At 39.3% G+C, this 22,391-nt stretch overlaps 1 protein-coding gene across 2 annotated transcripts in view; it reads left to right on the top strand.

Annotated features, from left to right (window-relative positions):
• TUBGCP2 (tubulin gamma complex associated protein 2) overlaps window positions 1-22,391 on the top strand; it is a 1,158,397-nt gene that overhangs the window by 126,933 nt on the left and 1,009,073 nt on the right. The window lies entirely within an intron of this gene.

Genomic DNA, 22,391 nt, shown 5'->3' with positions numbered 1-22,391 from the left:
AATCTCCCAGACATCTTAAGTGACCACAACATAATATACTTTATACGTAGTAGAACAAGCATATGCAAAACCACTAACTGTATATCCACTAGAAACACAAAAAAATTCTCTCCTGAGGTCCTGAACACTTTACTCTGTAACTGTGACTGGACCCCCCCCCTAAAAACCCTCTCACTTGACCAGACTGTAGCATATTTCAACAAAATATTTCTACAACACCTAGACACTGTCGCTCCATTGCTCAAAATCAAGGTTAGAGCCTCTACAAACCCCTGACTCAGTAAAGAAACCAAACAAATCCTCAAGTCCAGAGACACTGCCTGGCTTTACTATCAAAAAAACAAAGAAACACAAAGCCTAACTAAGTACCAAGAACTGTGCAACCGTGCAAAAAAATGCATTAGGCTGGACAAAAAATCCTACTACACAACATTACAAACTAAATACCAACACAACCCGCAAATATTTTGGAAAAATGTAAACCAGCTACTAAAATCCACCAAAAGGCTACTCCCAAACCAACCACCCCTGACACTAAAGTTCCCATCGAAACACAATTCAGCTCCCACTTTGTGAACTCAATTCTATCCTTAGTATCACAGGGCAGTTCCTTCCTCACTATCCCCCCCCCCAACACAAATAATACTAATACAAGCTTTACCCTCAAAACAGTTTCCACTACTTCAATCAAAAGCATACTCTGCAAACTAAAAACCTCATCAACAGCAGCTGACCTACTCCCCAGCTATTTCTTGAAACTCACAGCAGATGCTGTTGCTATCCCAGTCTCCACTCTCATAAACAGATCAGTTGTTGAAAACTATGTGCCCAAACTCTGGAAAATATCCTATGTTACACCCATACATAAAGGTGGGACCCCCACTGAACTTAATAACTACAGACCCATTGCTTTACTCTCCCCCCTGGCCAAAATCCTAGAAAAATGCATCCATACCCAGATGCTAAACTATCTCCTAGACAGCAACATCCTGTCACCTACTCAGCATGGTTTCAGACCTGCCCATAGTACCACTACAGCCCTCCTTTGCTTCACAGACACAGTAAACCGTCTCAAAAATCAAGGCCTACAAGTGCCAACTCTTTTTTTGGATATGTCCAAAGCATTTGACACAGTCTCACACCAAATCCTGCTAAACAAACTAAACCAATATCATCTACCAAATTCCACTCTTACCTGGTTCCAAAGCTACGTAACTGACAGGTACCAAGCTGTGAAATGGGAAAATTCTCTCTCTCCTCAGCTGCCCATAAGTACAGGAGTCCCACAGGGTTTTATCTTAGGACCGCTACTATTCACAGTCTTCACAAATGACCTCCATACCTCCACACAGCATGCATCTATAATTCAGTATGCAGATGACACTACCTTAATCTGTGCTGCACAAAACATTCCCACCTTCCTGCAAACAACTCAACTAGCATTCTCTGACGTTGAAACCTACCTTACCAAAGTCCAACTTATCCTCAATCCAAAGAAAACGCAGCTTATGATTATAACCAGTTTAACAAAAACACTAACAGTCAAGTCACTATCTACTCCACAAATGCTACTGCAATTGCTCCAGTGGCACAGGATAAGCTATTGGGAATAACCATAGACTCCCACCTAAAATTTGATAGTCATCTCAACTTAACTATTAAAAAAGTACATGCCAGACTGGGGTCAGTCTACCGTATCAAACCATTTCTTACCAAGAACGCAAGATCAGCCATTGCTCGCTCCCAACTTCTAGCCACCCTACTCTGTGCATCTCCCATGCTGACTAATCTCAACAAAACTGAACTAAGCAAAATGGAAGCCTGCTATAACAGAATTGCTAGCTTTGCTGCAAATTGCTCATATAGAACTCATCACTGTACTGCTTTGAGACAGTTCCACTGGCTTGAACTGCCCAACCTCCTAACCCACAATCAGCTCTGCCTCTGTCATTCTATCTATTACCTCCCCAATAAGTGTCCTGCCCTCAAAAACCTAGTACAACATCACTCAGCCAAAAGGCCTCTTAGATCATCAAGCAAACTACTACTAGAAGTCACCAACAGCTACAATAGCTTTGGAGATGCACTATATAGTAGTTCAGTGGCTAAAAAATAGAACTCTATCCCTACTAGCATTCAAAACACATCATCCAAAGCCTCCTTTAAAGACCTCATCAGGCAACATCTCAAGCAAAGTTGGCAGTGCCATGATTGCTCCCCAGGCTAGTGAAAGCGGGTAACATATACATACTAAATCTAGAGCACTTGATAATAGTTTTCAATCTTACTCACAAACACTGGCTAATCTACAATGTATGTACTGTACCTGTGTACTATGTATGTATTCTTCCTGTGTTCCAAATTTCAGCAGTACACCACAAATCTATTAATTACCTTTATTTTTAAAATTAATATTTTTTGTTAGTTCTCTTCACTGTAACTGTTTATGTGCCGCATACCACTGTAAAAACATGTCTCTTGTAATTTGTGTGTATACTGATCATGTCTAAATAACTAAATGTATCTGTAATTTTCTTTGTGGAGCTTTTCTCCCAGGGCCTCTGCTGAAAAAGGGCCTTTTCGGCTCAGTCTGATACCCCCGGTTAACAAATGTAAAATAAAAATAAAATAAATAAAATGTAATTATTTTTAGTAGAAATGAAACAGAGATGCTGAGGATGAAACTTTTCACACCATGATAGACAGATACTGTTGGGTCCTTCTGGCCATATATTACTTAATTATTTATTTCATAGGTTCATGGGTGAATATTAGGCTAACTTTCCAGAAGGGCCATTTTAAGCCTAGTCAGTAACATGTGGCTAGAATCAAACCCTGTACCTTGTGCTTCTGAAGTGAAGACCATAACCATTATGCCAAACCCTTTATTTGTTTGTGATTTAACTCTGTTGTCCAGTTAAGTGAACTTGTCCAAAGACCGTTTTTAGCCAAGAACTAGGCCCAGAGGCAGTAACAATTTTTCTAAACAACTTTCACAAAACAGATTATATTCTGAATTCTTTTTTAAACCATAAGATTATAAGGTGCACACAAATAAAACTTATGCATAATTGCATCGGTCGGATCCTGGAGAAGATAAGAACGAGTACTGCAAGACCTGTTAGAAGTACCAAAAGATTGTCAAGGCACAACACATAGCTAAGGCTGCTTTCATGCCTTTGCCTCTTATTGAGGAATTGTTTTAGAGGGTTGCCACAGACAGTGTGGGACTTACGACATCCCAAGCACTATAAGTAAGATATGTAGCTTACTAATAGTAGACTCTGCTGTCACATATCCTAAAGTGATACAGCTGTCTTCTAGTGAAGCCCAGAAGGTTGCAAATGCTCTGCTGGAAATTTACTGCAGGGTCTTTTTTCCCCAGCACGTACTGTCAGATAGGGGTGCTAGTTTCATGTCACATTTGTGGACTGGCTTGTGAAAGTGTTGTAGGTTAAAGCAGTTAAGACTAACACCAGTAATGTCGAAAAACAAATGGTCTGGGGGTGAGATTTAAATCTAAATGTAAGACGATATTGAGAACATTTACAAACCAGTTTAAGTGGAAGTGGTGCGAGAACCTGCCTTGTCTCCTCTTGCCATACAGAGAGAGACACTACAGAGTCTGCATATTTTTTTTATAATTTAATTTATTTTATGATCACTGGGTAAGGGGGTACTAGACTTACTTTGTGATGAGTAGGAGACTGAATGTGAGTCCCACAAGGAGACTGTTGTGGAGTATATTCTAAAATTACACACTCACCGGTCAGAAGCTGTTACTTCATATGAGTTAGCAATATTACCGTTAAAGGACTGGAATTTTATAATAAAGACAGCTTTAGAGTGCAGGTTTATAATTTTGATCACGCAAGAAGTGAGAGAGTCAGGTGAGGTAGAGCAAATGCAGAAAAAGATGCATATCAATGGATTCAGTTCAAGCTGAATATCTACAAATGTTGATTAACACCAGGACACCTCTCTGAATTATCAGCTGCTATTGTGTTTCAAGACTTCCCTGTAGGTTATCAGCAGCTGTTGAAGCTATTTCCATTAATAACTATGTATTTGTTTCACATGTTGTAAACTTGGGATAAAACTGGGAGAACTTTTACAAGGACATTAAAATAGAAAAATGAAAAGTCTACTTTCCAAGAACAAAGGCACGGAGCTTATTTTTTTATACTTTTCTAGTGTTCTTCAGCTGCTGAATGAGTTTACAAGTTAGTAATAGCTAGCTCTAATCATCTTAGTTAGAAGCCAGGTATAGGTACACCTAGCTGGTGGTTATTATTTTTCTGAAGATAACTCTGTTTAACAGCTTTTATTTGAATTTCCCTGTAGAATTATGCATTTACACTTAATTATTTCTGAGTTTTGTGTAATTAATTAAAGTATTTCACTGTTTAACTTTAACAGTTATAGCTATTCTACAGATTCACTGTCTCAGCCACCTCTTAAATTGCTGTGGCACAAGCTGTCTCATCCCTCTCAAAAAACAAGAATAATTTATCAATAGTTGCCTGATCATCACTGCCAAATATCGCCTTTCTGAACCTCTACTTAACCTGTTTGATCAAAGCCTGTCCACTGGTTACATTCCTGTAGTCTGGAAAACAGCCACTGCAATGCAAGGGTGGCCCAGCCACAGACCCTGCTAACTTTAGACCCACTAATTTCACTAGCTTCATATATGAAGCTGTGGTGCACATTATCTCAGATCTGATTAATCTGGACATTGAGAATTTCTTAACCCTAGACCCTCATCAATTCATCTTGTCAAAGGAAGGTTCTGCCTCTTTACCTCATTAATTTCTTTGAAAAGTTACCAAAGCAGTGGATACTGGTTATTCATTGCATGTAGTATATCTGGATATAGCCAAAGCCTTTGATGCTACTCCCTGTACAGATATTATTGACAGACATATAAATCTGAATATAAATCCTTATATTGTGTGGTGGATAGCTAACTAGTTGTCTGACAGAAACCATGTGGTTAGAGTCGCAGATTCCACTTCTGAAAGCAAAAATGTTTCCAGTCAGTAATGTACCACAGGACTCAGTTTTGGAACATCTCCAATAAGCATTTATTTCTCAAACCTTCAGGCTGACAATCTTGGCCTATGGTTAACTAAGTTTGCAGATTACTGTAAATTGAGTGTTGTTATTCGATCTTCAGCTAACTTAGCAATCGTTTCAACATGTGTTAGAATATAACAGTTGTTGCAGGAACAATGGTCTCAAACCAAATGTAAAAAAATGTAGCATAATTCATTTTTATACAGGAAACAGTTTCACTTACCATATAGGCAATACCTCCCTCAGACCAGACACTGTTGTAAGAGATTTAGGCACTCCTGTTGATAATTCCTTATCATTTGACCATCATGTCTCTGCATTAGTTCGGAAAGCCGTTTAGCTGGCTCATTTAATTTCCAAAGGCATCTGCACTAGATCCAAAGAAGTCTTAAATCCCCTTTACATGTATGGTAAAAGATATAAGGGTTGTCCACTGAAGAGTCCTGAAAAAAAAGAAGAAGAAAAAAATAGAAAAAAAAAAAAATGGACTCACACCTTAAGAAAACGTTTCAGTCTGCATGAAGTACCACTACGCCACAGCATATATATATATTTACATGTATCTTATCTGCCTTATTATTGAATATAATGCACCTTTTGGCATGCATTTGTCTAAATGTATTGCACAACTTGTGGACCTCAGAGATTCATTATTAAAATGATCAGTGACTTCAAAAATCTCACTAATAAGTAGAGTCTGGCAGCCATTTCCCTGTACTCTGTCTCTCACAGACTCCTCAGTGTAGCTCTGTATTTGGTGCCATGAAAGATCCAGCCCTGTTTGACCTCCTATTCCATTGCAGAACTAACATGACCTCAAATATGATGTTAAAGGGACTAAGCTTTTCATCAACAGATGAATAAGACATGTTGATATGATAAACTCGTATCCCAATATATCCCTTGGCTGTGAAACAGACTTTCACGACATGTCCAGTAGAGTTAACTTTTGAATAGGGTATTTTGGCTATGCTTGCACTGGCCTGCAAACAGTTGCCTAGCACTTGTCTATAAAAGCATGTGGATGGCTAATCAGTGAAGTTGATAAAGGTAATTGCACAGAATTGGTGAAATACAAAAAGTTGGTATCCATCCTTGGAATAATGACTGTTTTTCTGCTGGAATTACTATGAAACTAAATGAGGCAGTTTTATTATTTGTAGGGTTGCTCAGTAACTGGAACATTGGAATGCTAAACTGGTCAAGCTTATAGCAGTGTGGTGCCATTTAAGGAGGAGGTGTTTTGCCACTGAAAAAATATTCTTAGCCCCTCTATAAGTTATATGTGTGTGTGGGTGTGTCTATGTCTACATGTCTGTGAAATATTATAAGCCAAGATTCAGTTACTTTCGGCAGGATGATACTTCAGGGCGCTGAGCTGGCAGTGAAGATGGTGAAATCCTAGGAAACCAGTGGTCAAAACTCTTCCCCGAATCATTCTGTGAAAAGCTTCTTTGGATGGTAGTGCACATTTGCCATGTGCTGTTAAGGCCATCCCTGATAGTGTCTTTCCAACTTTTTATTCCTTCCCATGCTAGTGGTTTACTCTGTTTTTCCTTCTTAAGTACAAAGATGAAAAATTTGTTTGCTCACTCTTCTTTCTTATCCTAATCACATTTCCCACACATCCCTGCATCAATTCACAACTCCACCCACAATTTGCATGTATCCAAATGAATAGATGGAATTTTAAACCCTCCCTTTGTACCTAACACCTAATAAATACCTTATATTTTTTTGCATTTTACACTTCAAAGTTACAGCCCCAGCTCAATACTGTATCTTATTATCTGTATCACACTGTATTATCTTCATTATATAATTTCAGTTCTTCTCATCTTTCCTGTATCTCCACATATGCTAATCCTACTTTGTGTCACAATCAGCGTAACCTCGTATCTCCTCACTCTCACTTTTTTAATTGCATAACAACATTATTAACTCATAGTACTCAAAGCATTCCACTAGCACTATTCATTTTACTTTCAGCCCTCATGACGCTGTTAATCACTTCATCCTATCCCTATGAACTCTCTTGCTGTAGTCTAACAGCTGCTACACAACATCTAAATTATGAGTCTTCCAAGTTTTTTTCTCCATTATCTCTTCCACCTTATACCATGCTGGCTATATTGATATGTTCATCATATTGATAACTACTGCAGTAGCCTTAGCTATGTAGGTTCATAGGTGTTTACTAGCCTAATGACCACAAGGGCCTTTTTAAGCCTAGCCATGCATCCCAAATCTCTGACATGTTCTGGTACCCTTGATAAGTGTAAGCAGGGGCATGGGAGGTGAAACATTTACAAGCAGTGGCCTGGGAGATGAACAATTTATTGGCTTACTGTGTCCATTAGAGACATGGGTGCCAAACCAGGGATGGATTTCCTGTTCCCCATTCAGTTTTTCAAGTTACACTTGAATTGGGTTAGGGAGGCACTCTGTTTCACATGGATAGGGAGACTGTTCCAGAGAAGAGGTGGTCTCTGGGATACATAACTGTCTCTCCAGGAGGTCATGTTTATATCACAGGCAAGGTGTAAGTCTTTAGAATAGGTAATTCTGATGCTGTTTGTTTGGCAAATATGCAGGAAGTCCATCAGAGTGGGATCTGACAATGTCCTGTATGCCCAGCATAGATCTCCCCTCAACAGCCTGTAGGAAACAGAATACAGGGATAGGGCCTTGAGGTGGTGTGCATAGGACATGTTACTTGTTCCCCGTTTTCTTTTCGTTAGGAACCTCTGTGGAAGTTCCAAATGTTGGATATGCCTGGTTAGGTACATACCAAAGGGGGCATGATAGGTCTGCCGAATACAGTGAAACAATGACTTCCTTGGACCTAGATGTCATACCTTTGTTTATAAGTTGCACAACATAGAATGATTTCCTCACTACTGTAGACGTGATGGTCAAAGGCAAGATTATTGTCTGTGTGTGTCTCCAAGTCCCTGAATATTGGATCAACTCTTATGGGGGTGTTGTCATTATGATAGTTACCATTGGCCTTGACTTCAAAGAAGTAAATGCCAAGAAGGAGTGATCCCAGGACCGAACCCTGAGGGGCTCTACTTGTGACTGGCCTCTTTGTAGAGGTGAACTCCCCAATTCTAACTTCCTGGGTCCTGTCTGTGAGCCAGCTGGCTATCTACCGGGTGATTTAAGGGTTTGTACCTTACCTTTTAAGTTTGACAACAATGTCTGAGTGGGGGATTGTGTCAGATGCCATGGCCATGTCAAGGTAAGTTGTTGTCTCTTTCGGCTTTTCCCGGTTAGGGGTCGCCACAGTGGAACTCCGGTCCGCTAATGAATGGCATTAGATTTTTGCATGCCGAGTTGCCAGCGCTGACGCACAACCTTCAACGAAGGTACGCCCATTCACGCATGTCTCCACACTGAAGACGCTTTAGCTGAGAATTGAACAGGACAACGAAGTAAGTAATGTGAATTATTGTACCCTCATCTATTGCTTTGGTGACCTTCTCAAAGAACTCCACCAGGTTGAGTAGGCATAACCTGCCTTTGATGAAACCAAATTGGGTTGAGTCCAGTGTCTGGAGGTTTCTTATGTCATTACTGATCATTTCCATGATAATTCTGTCTGTGGCTTTGCATATGAGATTTATGGGTGTGTAGTTTCAAGACACTGTAGATGGCCCACCTTTGTGCAGAGGGATGACTGTTGCTGTTCTCCATTCATGAGGCACAAAGCTTGTTTGGTGGCTACAGTTAAATAGCAATTCCAGAGGGCCTGATAGGCCATATTTCATGCTATTTAGAAGGCACCTGGGATATTGTCCGAGCACATTTATGCAGTATTCTTGGCTTTAGAGAGACCATTAAGGAACTGTTCTCTAGTGATAGTAGAGAGAGTTGTATTTGATGGTATTTCTTGAGGGAAGGTCGAAGGGGAGAGAGGGGTACAGTTGGAGCTGAATTTGTCAACCAGTAGGTTTGCTATATCTTCTGGCTCAGTATAGGTGGCTCCATTTACAATGAGCTCTGCATACAATTGTGTGGCCTTTGAGGTTGCGGACATAGTTAAAGAATGCATTGTGGTTGTTCTTTGCCTGAGAGGACAAATTTACCTCAGATTTGGCTTTGGTAGACTTTTTGTCCTCTGAGTTGTTTGTTTAGTTTGAAGACTGCTTTTATCATGCAGGATGCCACACCTTCTTATTTTTGCCATGTTTTTCTTCTTCAGTTCTACAGCATATTGATGTTGTGATTTCACCAGGGTGGCTTGTTTTTTTTCACTTACTTATGTGCTACTGCTTGATGGGTACAGCTTCCTCTATGCAGCTATTAACATGCTTGTATAGGGTTTCTGTTGAAAGTTCTGTGTAGGCAGCAGTGTTCTCATGGTTTATGGGGGCTTGAAATTTTACCAGGTTATCACTTAATAGTATGAATTTAGCCTTAGAGTAGTTCTTGAATATTCCAGAGTTAGCTATGTTTCCAGGTTTTATTTTTACTTCAGAGGAGACCATTTTGTGGTCTGACCTTGCCAGAGACGACATTACACTACGGGGTGTACAGCAGTCTTCCATATTAGTGAGGACCATATCCAGTATGGTTGTGCCCTTTGTTGGTGAATTGACAATCTGGTCCAAGGAGTTTGTGTCTACAAAATCCAGGAATCTCTGTGCTTGTGCATTTGGTGTCGTGTATGATTGCCAAGTTAATAGTGAGGTAATTAAAGTTGTCAGTGAATATGATATTGGGTTGAATGCTGAGTATTTCCAATCAGTTTAAATGCATGGTATCGGTTTCCTGAGTCATAAAAGGGGAAATGACATATAGCTTGCAAGGAAGTGGTATTGAATTTTACCTGTGATGATTTGAATTTGGAGAAGCTCAATTGCATTGTCCTCTTTGACCAGCCTTGAGATATATCTATTTTTGATGTAAATGAAGAACCTCCACCTTTAATCCATCTGTATAGTTGCTGGTCTAAATATGTGGAAGACATTATAACATTGCACTGTTGGAGTGCTTTCCATGGCTTTAATCCAGGTCTCCATGACCACACTGATGTCAGCATTCTCTAGGGTGAAAAGAGCTTCTAGGGAGTGGAGTTTTTGTTTAGACTCGTAGCATTGAGCAGTAACACCTTTAGATTTTCTTGTTTTTGATTTGCTATGTCGGAAGTACTGTCAGTTTTGCATTGCCTAAAAAAGGCACCAAGGGGGAGGTCAAAGTTTTGGCTAATATTCAGATACCTAGAGGAGAGAGTTGCAGACCATCCCTGCCAAAGCAACATGGTCTGTTGACCATTTTCTTCCATGCTGACAATTATTACACCCCCTCAAAATTACACCAGAAACTAAGCCAATTATGAAAGTCAGTCATCTTTTGTTCATATTGTGGCATCATCCTTGGAGAAGGTAAAATGCTGTTGTGTGCTAGGCTCATACCAGCCTGGGACACATTCCGAAAGCTCCATGATATAACTCTTCATATAGTGTAGAGAGTTGCATCTCAGGTTATTTACACCCACATGGACTGTGATTGAGTCACACTGGTACTTGTGGTCCATTGACCTCAATGCATGCATAATGTGGCAGATCCTGGTACGTAATAAGCAACTGGTTGTGACTTTCTCCTTACTCAGCCTAGTGAGAGGGTCATCTTTGTATTTCACAATGGAGTCTCCAATGCCTAGAATGTTGGATTCTTTGGTGGCTTGCCTTATGGACTTAGAAGTAGAGGTTCCATGAGATGTGGCTGTATGTGTTGAAGTGCGTGTTTTGAAAGAGTGCATTCGGGAATGCTGAGGGTGTTTGTTATGTGTACTTCATCTAGGAGGCCTTTGGTGTTTAGGAGGGTTACATTTTAGTGCCTCCGCATATGTTTGTCTATGTGTCTGCTTTGAAATGTGTGTGATGGGTGCAGCGTGTGTACTACTGACAACCTTATTGACAATACGAGTGCTTATATTTGAAAGCTTTGCCTGCAGTGACATTGTGTAAATACATCTCTCACTTACCATAGCAGTTTGAGAATTAACTGGTTGTCAGTAAATATGAGGCAATTTCTTCATTGCCTCAGGATACCCATATCCACTAAGCTGGTAGTAGAGATAGTGGGAAAGTTCATATCCATGGCAACAGACCCATTTTTATTGATAGACCATTTGAGTGAGAATATAAAGTAATGTCGGAAGTATCTGGTTTGCATCTCTGGGGGCAGTGCTTGTCACTGCAAATTTTGTCATGTGTACAACTAGGTAATGGTGAAATTTCATTGGTGCTTGTACAGGAAAAATGTCAACTCCTGGTATCTGTGACTATAGAGGGCACTGCCAAACACTTGAGGGGAAACTTAGTATAGCCTGATGATTTATGGATAAAGTACTTAGGCAGGTATTTGTGAAGTTAGAAGCAAATCAAGCAGTACTTACTGACAAGAAAGTATTAGCTTGTCAAGAATGATGAAAAGAGGTGGATCACCTGAATGACTACTGCTTGACTACTACCAGTATTGGTCTCACCACAGCTTCACTTTGCTGGGATACAATGCTCCTTTGCTTCTTCTCTCACCAGAAGCAAAACAGTAGCACCAGTCCCAAGATGAGAAGACCACAACCTGTTTGGTAATCCACAGTCTTGTCCCAGATGGTGTAAGGGTATGTAGGCTTGTTGTAGCCTTTTTCTGGTAGATGTCTTGAATAGCAACCAGACCAATCAAGAAGATCAAGCACACACACACTTATCAGCCAGAAAGAGTCAGGAATCTATGGACTCTACTCCTTCTGTCACCAGGAGCAAAATACAAACACAAATTACAAGCTGGCACCTATGAAGCAGTTATTACGCATTCTGGTGATCAGCAGTCCCCAGGAAATAATGTCCCTATGCTCCTGCTCCTGCTCCTTCTCTTACCAGTAGAAAAACAGAAGCAGTAATCCCAAGATGACTACTGAGAGGCAGAATGTAGGTTCTCTGATAATTGGTCTTGGAGTAGATATTGCAGATTTTAAAGGTAAGATGGAATAACAGGTTAATATCCTAAGAGCTGCAGTGTGCCCTACGCAGTTAGATCTGAAGGAAGGGGTAACTTAAGCTTTAACTATCTAAGTGGAGCGCCACTAATTTTAAAAGTGCACGATAGATTGGAAGCACTGAGCATTTTGGTTTGGTGGAATACAGTGGAATGGCCAGTAAATTTAAATAGTTGAAGGGGGAATGATATCATAAAATTAGAATTTTGTGCTTACTTGCAATAGCGAGTGAAAAGGGAGAGGGGAGGAGATATGTGGCCAAATTAACATAAGGGGCATGCAACTGGAAAGTGAGTTGAATTTAAAAACACAACAGCACCAGGGTGGGAGGGTGAGGAAAAACTTAATTTCTGTGAGACTCACAAGAGACACAGCTGTGGTCTCTCTCTCCTAATTTTAAATATGCAATTAAAAGGAGAATACAAGTAAAACACAGTGTAAAGAAAATGAATCACAACATACAAAATAGAAGAAGGCAATAAAGCAAAACCAAATAACAAGATAGTAAAAACAAACCAACCTTTCCCTTACAGCAAGTTGTGGCAGAGTCTGGGTGAGCTTTTCTAGTTATATCCAGCCATGGATATAACAGCTGGCCAGGTTTGAAAGCTTCAGGGCACCTTCCACATGCCCAAACTGTCGGGCAGCTCAAGCTGAGCTGACTGAAAGACAAGTTTGGGTGCTAAGCCCTTCAGAGCTTTACTGCTGCCAAAGAGAACACTCCTCTGATGCTTTCAAGGATTGATGGTCGGCTTCTGCTGTTCCTTTGCTAGGCACATAAGTTCCCTTTGGGGAAAAAACTTCCATTTAATAATTTTGTTTATCATTAATACTTTACTCTTCAGGAGAGTTATTTTAAAGCTCGGAGTTTGTGTCTTAATAGACTGTCACAAGATTTTACTGTACTTTTTAAATAGGAGCGCTCTTTTCTCCACCTGGTTTAAAAGTTGTGTAAAGTAACTGACAAACATTTTTTTCTGTGGAGAAATTCTGTTTTACTTTCTGGGGCTGTCAGCGTGTTTTAAAATGCTTTTTACTGTATTTGTCTTAAGACTTTTTGTTTTTAACAGCATTTGTTGCTTGTTTTACACAGGAAAGAGGCACCATTTTCAGCTTAAGCATGAAACAGTCTGTTGATCCCACAGTTGGTCCTCCTTACAGCCACAAAAAGAAAAAGTTTATCAAACAGTCTTTGCCATCACAGTAGGGTAACAGTTTGCCTTGGCCGCAGATGGATGACTCTGCTGTAGCCATTAGTTGTACCACAGACCACTCATCTTTTATCCCATATCCCTGTGGTGTAGCCCCTATAGTCATTATGGCCTGGGGGTTAGCTTGTTCTCTATGGCTGTTGAGGTCCCTTCAGTGGACCAGGGAGAGCCACTCTTGTTGGTCCTCAGAGAGGAAGCAGGAAAGGCTTCCCTGTTCTGTCAGAATGTTTTGCCTGTCATTGGGGAATGCTTATGGTGCCATTAATAACACTGTTGGTCAAAAAGAAACCGAAAACAAGACATGTATCTACTCCTTCTCAAATTTCTTTAGACAGGAGTAGTTTACTGGGTCTAGCTCAAGGTTTAATTCAGGCTGTTGATTCTTCTTTTAAAGTAGTTTCTGGCAAAATAAGGAAGGATCTCTTCCTCCCTGAAACTATTCAAGACTCTGAATCTGGGCAGAAGGATAAAGGGACAGATACAGGGTTCTGTCCTCATGTCTGATTCATACATTGAGGAGAACTCAGTTTCTGACTCTCCTGTTGGGGAGTTCTCTTTCCCTGAGACTGTTTTTAGAATGTGCCATTGTTTTCAGTGAGAGAACACTGAAGTTTCTCAGCCCCTAAGAAAATACTATGAGCTGTTACAAAAGGAATTGCCAGAACCTGCACCCATTCCTCCAGTTCATTCATCTTTGGAGGATGTGTGCGTTACTGCCTGCATTTTTCCTGATAGTCAGCCAATCATCCCTAAAAAGACAGGCTGTATAAAGTTCCTCAGTCTTTAAAGTATTTATACATTCTTCCCAAACCTGATCCAGTAGCTATAGCTTTAGTTTATCTTCTGCTGCTAAACACTTAGTTAATTTCAATCTTACTATTTCTGTAGGATGTGAAGATTAGTGGCAAGTATTGGGGAAAAAGTGTGTATGCTTCTGCAACTTTTATTTTCAAAATTTTGAATTGTCAGGCTCATATTTTAAGGCTTGTCCTTACTAATTGTGAAAGTATAAGGAAATTTTTGTCTGCAGTTTCTTCTTGTGAGAAAAAAATCTGCTTTTAAGTAATTTAATTTCTTTTGTTGTTGAGGTTGCTACTCATTGTTTACAATATGCGTCTGACTCTGTTAATACTACTTCCAGGACTATGACCACTGCACTGTTTTAAAGAGGTTTGCATGGCTGCATTCTCAGAACCTCCCAAATGATGTTAAAATGATATTTGAATTCTCCTTTAAAGTGAGATTTAGTTTTTGGCCAGTCTGCTGCAGAGGTGATTAATTAGTGTGAGGAGATCTTGTAGGATTCTTCAGCCAACCTTTTCCAAATTTTCGAAGGGATTGTCTAAGCCCTCATTTAATTTTGAAGATACAAAATAACCAGTCTCAACAAAATGCAATTAAACAGAAGCTTAAGAAGAAATGGCAAGGAGATCCAAGAAGAGTTCTGGAAACTTGCAAAACCAAGGACAGCCCAGTAAGTCAGAATGACTATCTAAGCGACTTTGCTCCGCCCTCCCATCTTGGCAGCCCACGTTTTTTTTCTTCCAGAAAGTCTGAATTGTCACTTTTGTCTTTGGCAGTAGATAGTTTCACACAAAAGGGTTATGAAGATAATTCATCAAGGTTGCAGATGACAGGAGGAGGAAATTCTGCCTTTCCAGGCAATAATACTTCATTCTCCAGAACATACTCTTGTGTACACCTGTTCTTCATCACAAGCTGTCCCCAGGGATCGATAGAAACAATTCCCTTCCCCCTTCCCAGGTGGGAAAGGGGTCCTGTTCAACTGTGTTTTTAGTGCCAAAGAAAGAAAATGCTTAGAGACCAATTCTGGATCTGTCTTCCCTAAACCTGTTTGTGATAGTGCAAAATTCAAAATTATGTCACTTCACAGGCTGTTGGTTCTTCTTCCTCATTCAAGTATTTGTGGTAACACTAGAGTTAAAAAAGATATTGTCACATACCTATTCATCTTGACTTCAGGCATTTCTTAAGGTTTTGTGTGTCTGGATCACATTGCCAGTTTTCTACCGTACTCTTTGGACTATATACTACACCAAGGGTGTTCACAGCGTGTCTAGCTGCAGGTTACAGGGTAATTTTCCATTTTTAAATGACCTGTTTATCTTTGCAGAGTCTTGTTCAAACTGTCAGAAATCTCTCTCTCTCTCCTGGTTGAGAGGTCCCTTTCATAAGCTGGGATTCCAAGAGAAAATTCAAAAATCATAACTTCTCACAGAAATGTGTTTCTGGGATGTCAACTAAACACCACAGTGCAAAGAGATCTAGATCTATTTCTGTGGTTTTTCACTCGAACTTTAGTCACTACAAGGGAATGCATCATGATTTTGGGTCATATGGCTTCTGTGATTCTTATGATAGCTCTGCCAATGCTCCACATGAGAAAGGTACAGTGGTTTCTGAACTCACTTTTGACCTAGTCTTTTCAGACCGCAGTGCTTGGGTTTGTCAAAAGAGCTGTCACTTGGTGGAGACAACAAATGTCCTTAAATTTGTGTCTTCTCTTCTCCCTCCCTGTTCCAAAGTAGTCAGTCACCACAGATACCTTAAACTTTGCCTTGGGAGCAGTTTCAGGCGGGATAAAAGTACAAGGAGTAGGGGACACCAGGGACAGATGCATGGACACAAATATAAAGGAGATGAATGCCTTGATCAAAGCACTCAATTTTCTGAATCAGCTTTGGTTTCCAGGACCTTAAGTTGTTACAGACAATACCACAATCACATGGTATATCAACCCTCAAGGGAGAACCAGGTCGTACACCCTCTGCAGACTAGCTATGTTAGCTTGGGATATAGTTTCAAAGCACAATCTCACTCTGCAAGCATCCTACATTAAGTCAGAGCAAAACTGTGTGGCAGACAAGTTGAGCAGGACAAGAGCAGGCCTTCATGAATGGAAACTAGGTCAAGTCTTCCAAGATTTGATTGATCTTGTGGAGAGTTCCTCAAGTAGATCTCATTGCCTCCTCTCTGAACAATCAGCTGACAAGATTCTGCTCCAGGACTCCATGCCAGGTGTGGAAAACAGGTGCCTTTTCTTTTCCTTGGACAGAAATGTTCCTTTATGCTTTTCCACCCTTTCCACTAATATCAAAGATACTTCTGAAGTTTCAGAAGGAATCCCCCATGATCATTATGGTGACTGCCTTCTAGTGCAGGCAGCCATGGTTCTCTCTTCTTTTGGAAACGGCCATGGGTAATTACTATAAGCTTCCTCACAGACTGGGTCTACTCAGACAAGAACAGGAGTGTTTGATACACCCCAACACCAATCAACTTCAAATTACATCTTGAATGATAAGGCATTAATTCATTTTAGGCACCTGTTTACTGAGGAAGTGCAGCAGGTACTAATTGAGGCAAAAAGCCTACTACTAGAAAATCATATATTAGCAAATGGGGAAAGGTTTTCTAGTTTCCCATTCAGGGCTAGTTGTTCCTTTTTTTAACAATATTTGCATGAATTACTATCTTATGGCCTTTCTTACTCCTCTAACAAGGTCCATTTAATAGATATTTCAGTGTGTCTACCAGTGGATCCTCCTCTTTCAATGCATTGTCAAGGGGTTTTGCATAAGAGGCCTCCAAGAAAACTGGTGACACCTCCTAGGGATTTTAATTTCATGTTAGAAAAGCTAACACTTACTCCATTTGAACCAGCTAACCTGGCTGACTTGAGGTTCTTAACATGGGAAACAGTTTAACTGATTGCTCTGACTTCTCAAGAAGAGTGACAAGTTCTTATGGTGGGTCAACCCTATCTCATGTTCCACAGGGATGGGGTTGATCCGAGAACTAATCCTTTATGCCTAAAGCAGTATCCGAGTTTTCTTTAAGCTAAACTATCCATCTCCCCATTTGCTTTCCTGAATCTAAAAATGAGGAAGAAAAGATACTTCATAACTTGGATGTCAACAGACAACTTCTTAACGTAACTTAATCTTTCAGAACTTCGGATCAGCTATTCATGTCTTGTGAAGGTAAGAAGAAGGGACAACTTGTGTCATAACAGACTGTTTCCAATGATTGCCTAAGACTATTATTTTTTATTGTACATAAATCTTTTCCAGTCCGGGTCGAGGCCCACTCTACCAGGGCCTTGGCGTCATCCATGTTTATTGGAAAGGGTTGGATTCTAGAAGTATTCTAGAAGCTGCAACTTTGTCCTCTGTACATGCTTTTACAAAGCACTTTAAGCTTTATTCCTTCTCTAGGTTGAGATCAGGCTTTGCAAGCACCATTCTCCAGGGGTTCCTGGACTCTTCTCCTTCCACTTCCCCAAATTTAGTAAGGTGTGGTAATTTACCCATATAGCTAAGGCTACTACACGACTGATCAATATGGTGAACATAGTGCAGTTGTGTATGCAAACTTACCATAACAGTAGATGTTTGATTGATCACTGCTGCAGTATCTGCTCCCTCCCTCCATCTCCATTGTTTTTCGGTTTGTTGTGTATGCCATGGTGTGGTTATTTTTTTTTGTACTTACCAGCATTTTCCTTTCAGGGCTCAGCTTCCCTCTCCGTCTTGGCAGAAAATCTTTGAAGGGCTTGGTGCCCAAGCTTGTCTTTTAGTCAGCTCGGCTCAAACTGCCTGACTGTCTGAGCACATGGATGGTTCCCTGAAGCTTAGTAAGCTAGCTAGCTTTTATATCTTTGACAGACTATAACCTGTAGTTCTAAGGCTACTGCAGCAGTGATCCTTTGAACATCTGCTGTTTTGATAAGTTTACTTACACAGTTGTATTTTCCTCAACAATGAGTGTACAGGTTGTAACCTAATAACAAATAAAATAAAGCTAAATATGTGTGGTTCCTTCTCTTTCATATCACACCTCAGTGGTGACCAGTGACATCCATCCTAAACCCTACATCTGAACAAGCATCATCGTATCCCTGTGTATAATCTTCCTTTTTACCTGAAACAGGTGTCTCAGGTCTCTATAACCAAACAGGATTACAACTTATAAATGCTAATTTTAGAAGTATCCATAACAAAATAATAGAAGTCTATGCCAATATACCCCCCCCCACAGTCTTCTGGTAGCCACAGAAATCTGACTGAAAACAGATACTAAAGATTAAGACATTTTGCCCGCTGGCTTCATTATGCTCATACTTAGAAGAATAAACAGGAAGGCAAATGACGTTGCCTTTCCTTTTAAGAATTCTCTAGAGCTGACTCCTTATCATAAATCTATACCAAAATTTGATCATAGTCTTAAACCTAACACCCTGCAAAAACAAGACATCCTCTCCTCGTTCTCATAGAATATAAAACTGGAAACCATTATGCTCAAGTATGTCAGCATTCATTGGCAACCAGTAAAAACAGATAACATCTCCAAGATTTGGTACACAACCTAAACTTCACAAAATTTCATACAGGGATTCTAATCTTGACTTGATTTTCACATGCTTACCCAGGAAAATATCATCCTTTGGCACACCCTGCCTAACACCCTTGGCGATTACCTTCTAACTTAGCCATTTGTCACCAAGGTCCTCCACCTGTATTAACCAGTCAGAAATCTCACTAATTTCCATGTTGAATCTTTCATCAGTAGCCTAAAACAAGTGATGCTAACAATTTTAATAATATTTTTTTGTTTATCCTGAATGAAAGTGCACCTCTAAGAATTAAAAAAAAATGAACACCAGCTTCTTGGCTAACAACAAAAACAAAACAACTCATGATCTCTAAAGGTAAAGTATGTAAAATATTGCTGTATAGTAAAACTTGAACATCAGTGCAACAGTATAGATCTCCAATGAACCATGCAAAGCAAGGCATTCAGACTAACAAAAAATTGTATTTTGGCAGCCTCAAAACATTCTGGGCATCTACAAATAAACCATTAAACCCAGCTCCCTATAAGGTTATTGAAAAATCAGTTCATCAAACGGCATTTTAGTGCAATTACATCAAACATGTTGTTCATCAAACTATTCATACTGAGATCACGGTACAGTGAGGATCGGGTCATTTGCCCTTGCCCCACTGTAATGCAATCTCAGGGAGCAGCCCCCTTAAACCCTGGAGAAATATCCCACCCAACGCTATCTACATCCGATACTTCTACAAGTATTGGTATGCAGTTTAACCTGCATTAATTCTTTTATATCTGTGATAAAATGCAAAGCCTCTAGTAATATTTAGACTGTGTCACAAATTAACAACTGTCAGAATACCTTCTCATTTTCTCCAGTCTCCTCTTCACTTCACAAATTAAAAAGTAGTTACTGAAGCTCAAACCAACAGCTGTAGCACCAGACCAACTACCTACCAAATATATCAAAATTGCTGCAAGTACCTGGACTTCCAAGATTGCTGCGGACTAATTAACAGGTTAATTTAAGCTCTGTCAATGTGAATAAAGAAACTGTGAAATAAGAGCCAGTAACACTGTCAGCTTGAGTAAACTCCAGTTATTGGTTAGCAAGTATACGGTCTTGATGCAGCAAAGGTATTTTAGAAAATCTGAAAGAAAATCAAAGAAAAAAAGTTGTAGAAAAAACACTGGCTGGGAAGATTCCTGTACCTGTTCAGCAAAAAAGTAGTTCAAGCTTAAGCTGTTGTATAAGAGATGGCTGCAAGTAATTTAGAGGAAAAAATAAAATTGAATGTACTCAGAAGAGATTAAGATGAATGAAATATTGAAGGAGTATAACAGCTCAAATATCAAAAGGCTGGAAAAAATAGAATCAGCTTTAACTAGCTATTTAGATTAACTGGTAAAGCTAAAAAAAATTGCAATGGGAACTACCAAAAAAAACCAAAACAATGAAATGCTAAAAAGCATAAAGTATACACTGCCAAGAGGTCTAGAATATAAAACACAGGTTTAATGTAAAATACATTGTCAGGTTTAACCGTTGTCTAACTTTTTGCTTTCACCATTTAGACTTTATCAGAACCACAGCAGAACTTGTGTGACCAATCTTAATATGCCAAAAGTCATGTGACCAAGTTAAAAAAAATATATATATTCTTCTTAAAGTAGCAGCAGTAATTATCTGCTAAAGTAAAACATGTAGAATTAGTTAAATAAACCATGCAAAATACATGGAATGCTTTGTAAAAATGAAATTGAATACATATACTTCAAAATAAAAGTGTATTGGAAGTGTTAAATGCAATAAAAGCTATGTGATCGGTTAAATACAGATCTAATCAGCACAATTATGATCCTTCAAGCAAACTTTAAAGTTGTCTCTAGTGTTGTTGCATTGAGTACCACCCCCTGTAACCAAATTTATAGAACCTGCCTCTAAAATGTAGATGTATTCCTTACAATAACCACACTTTCTTTTTCTTGTACAAGAAGTTAAATTGTTCAAGTCTTTTGGTGTCTCAAAACATTTCTTTTAAATGTTTGTCTGTCTTTTAAAAAAAGCTGGAGACTTTTCCCTAAAATTTACAAAATATCAACATTTTCCTTAAAATATTCCAGTTATTTTACATAATTGTTTTTTCTTGGGCAGCAGTGTTATATTGTAACAGTAAAACTTCTACAAAGAGTTGATGTCCATAGGCATCTGTTTACTATAATCACTTGTGTTTTTGCTAGCTCGGTCAAACTGTATCCTGACCCAAGTAAGGGCTTGTATTTAATTCCCCACTCAGATACAGTATCAGCACCTATTTTATTCCTCCAATTTCTTAGGGTATCCCCTATTGTAAAACATTACTGATACCTTTACTTCAGCAAATAAGCAAAGTGTCTCTGTCAGAGACCAGCCTTGCTAACTTAATAAATTGCCCCTTAATTAAACATTTTTTGTGCAATCCTAGGTGAAAAAATTTGAAATGTAAATATGCATTACTAAAAGTAGGCTTTATGTCGATAGTACAACTAAAGCCATTTTTGTTTTACAAATAGTAATATCCAAGTAATCCACCCAGTCTTTGGAGACAGAATGTATACATTTCAAGAACTGTGTAGTACTGTTAATGTAAGTGATAAATCAATGCAAATCCTTCCTGGATCAATTCCATAGTATAAAAATGTCATCTAAATAGCGTATATGCAACATAATAGAATGTACTATCAAACACAGATTGGTCCTCCCATTCTTTCAATAACAAATTGGCATGTACCTGGATGCAGGCTGCACTCATAACTATACCTCATATTTGTTTGGGTAGCCATCTGTGCGTCCAGCACCCCTTTTCCCACTTTGCACATGGCATAGCGATGTCGCTTCACTGATGACAATTATGTAGAGGCAAAGTTTATATCTCCTTTTCAAAGTATATGAAATTATTTTCTAAAACTATGTTAATAAAATCTGTTAATACCTGTATATCTCTAGAAGATAAAAATCTAATTGGGAAACAGCTCCTTGAAAATATCCCATGCCTTCTGACTAGAGAGGTATGAGTAAATAGGTCTACTGTATCTATGGTTAGAAAAATCAACTTGGAGTACTAATGATTAGTATCAAGCCTTCTGAAAAACCCAAGAATATTTCAGTAAGTATATATGTAGACTCTCTGAAAGCAGTTTTCAATATTCTGTCTATTAAAAAGTGGGGTCTATATCAGAAGAGTGAAAGCTGAAAACAGTGAATGCTGTTAGATCGAACTTAAAAAAAAAAAAATCACACACAATGTCAAACGGCCAGAACAGCGACCCCCCCCCCCCAGGACAAAAAATCGCTGGGCCATTCTTAGGACTTTGCCGGTTCCTCCACTGCGGTGCCATCTTGGAGTTGGTATATTTAAGTTGGGGGGTGTATTTTGTCTATACTTTTTTTTTTTTTTGCAGCAATTTTTTTTTCCTGGGGAATAAATCGCTGTTCTGTACATTCAACATTGTGTGGTTTCATTTTTTTCTTTAGTTCGATCTAAGAACGTTCACTGTTTTTCAGCTTTCGCTCTTCTAATATAGACCCAAATGTGCCCGTGGGGTAGGTTTTTGCATTTTGGCCTGCTGTACTGAGTCTAGAAGGGGACCAGTCAATGTTTTTGTAAACTTTGGTACCCCAAAAAAGGCTGGAATCACTGGGTTGTTCATTGTAAGAAAGTCGAACATAGCCATGAGAAAGCATTCAACACCTGTATGAG

The sequence above is a fragment of the Protopterus annectens genome, chromosome 14.part0 (assembly GCF_019279795.1).
Source record: "Protopterus annectens isolate FY-2018-M chromosome 14.part0, PAN1.0, whole genome shotgun sequence".
In the NCBI taxonomy this organism is placed as follows: domain Eukaryota; kingdom Metazoa; phylum Chordata; order Ceratodontiformes; family Protopteridae; genus Protopterus; species Protopterus annectens.
Note: the sequence above shows the minus strand (reverse complement) of the source record. Positions and strands in the feature narration are given on the sequence as shown.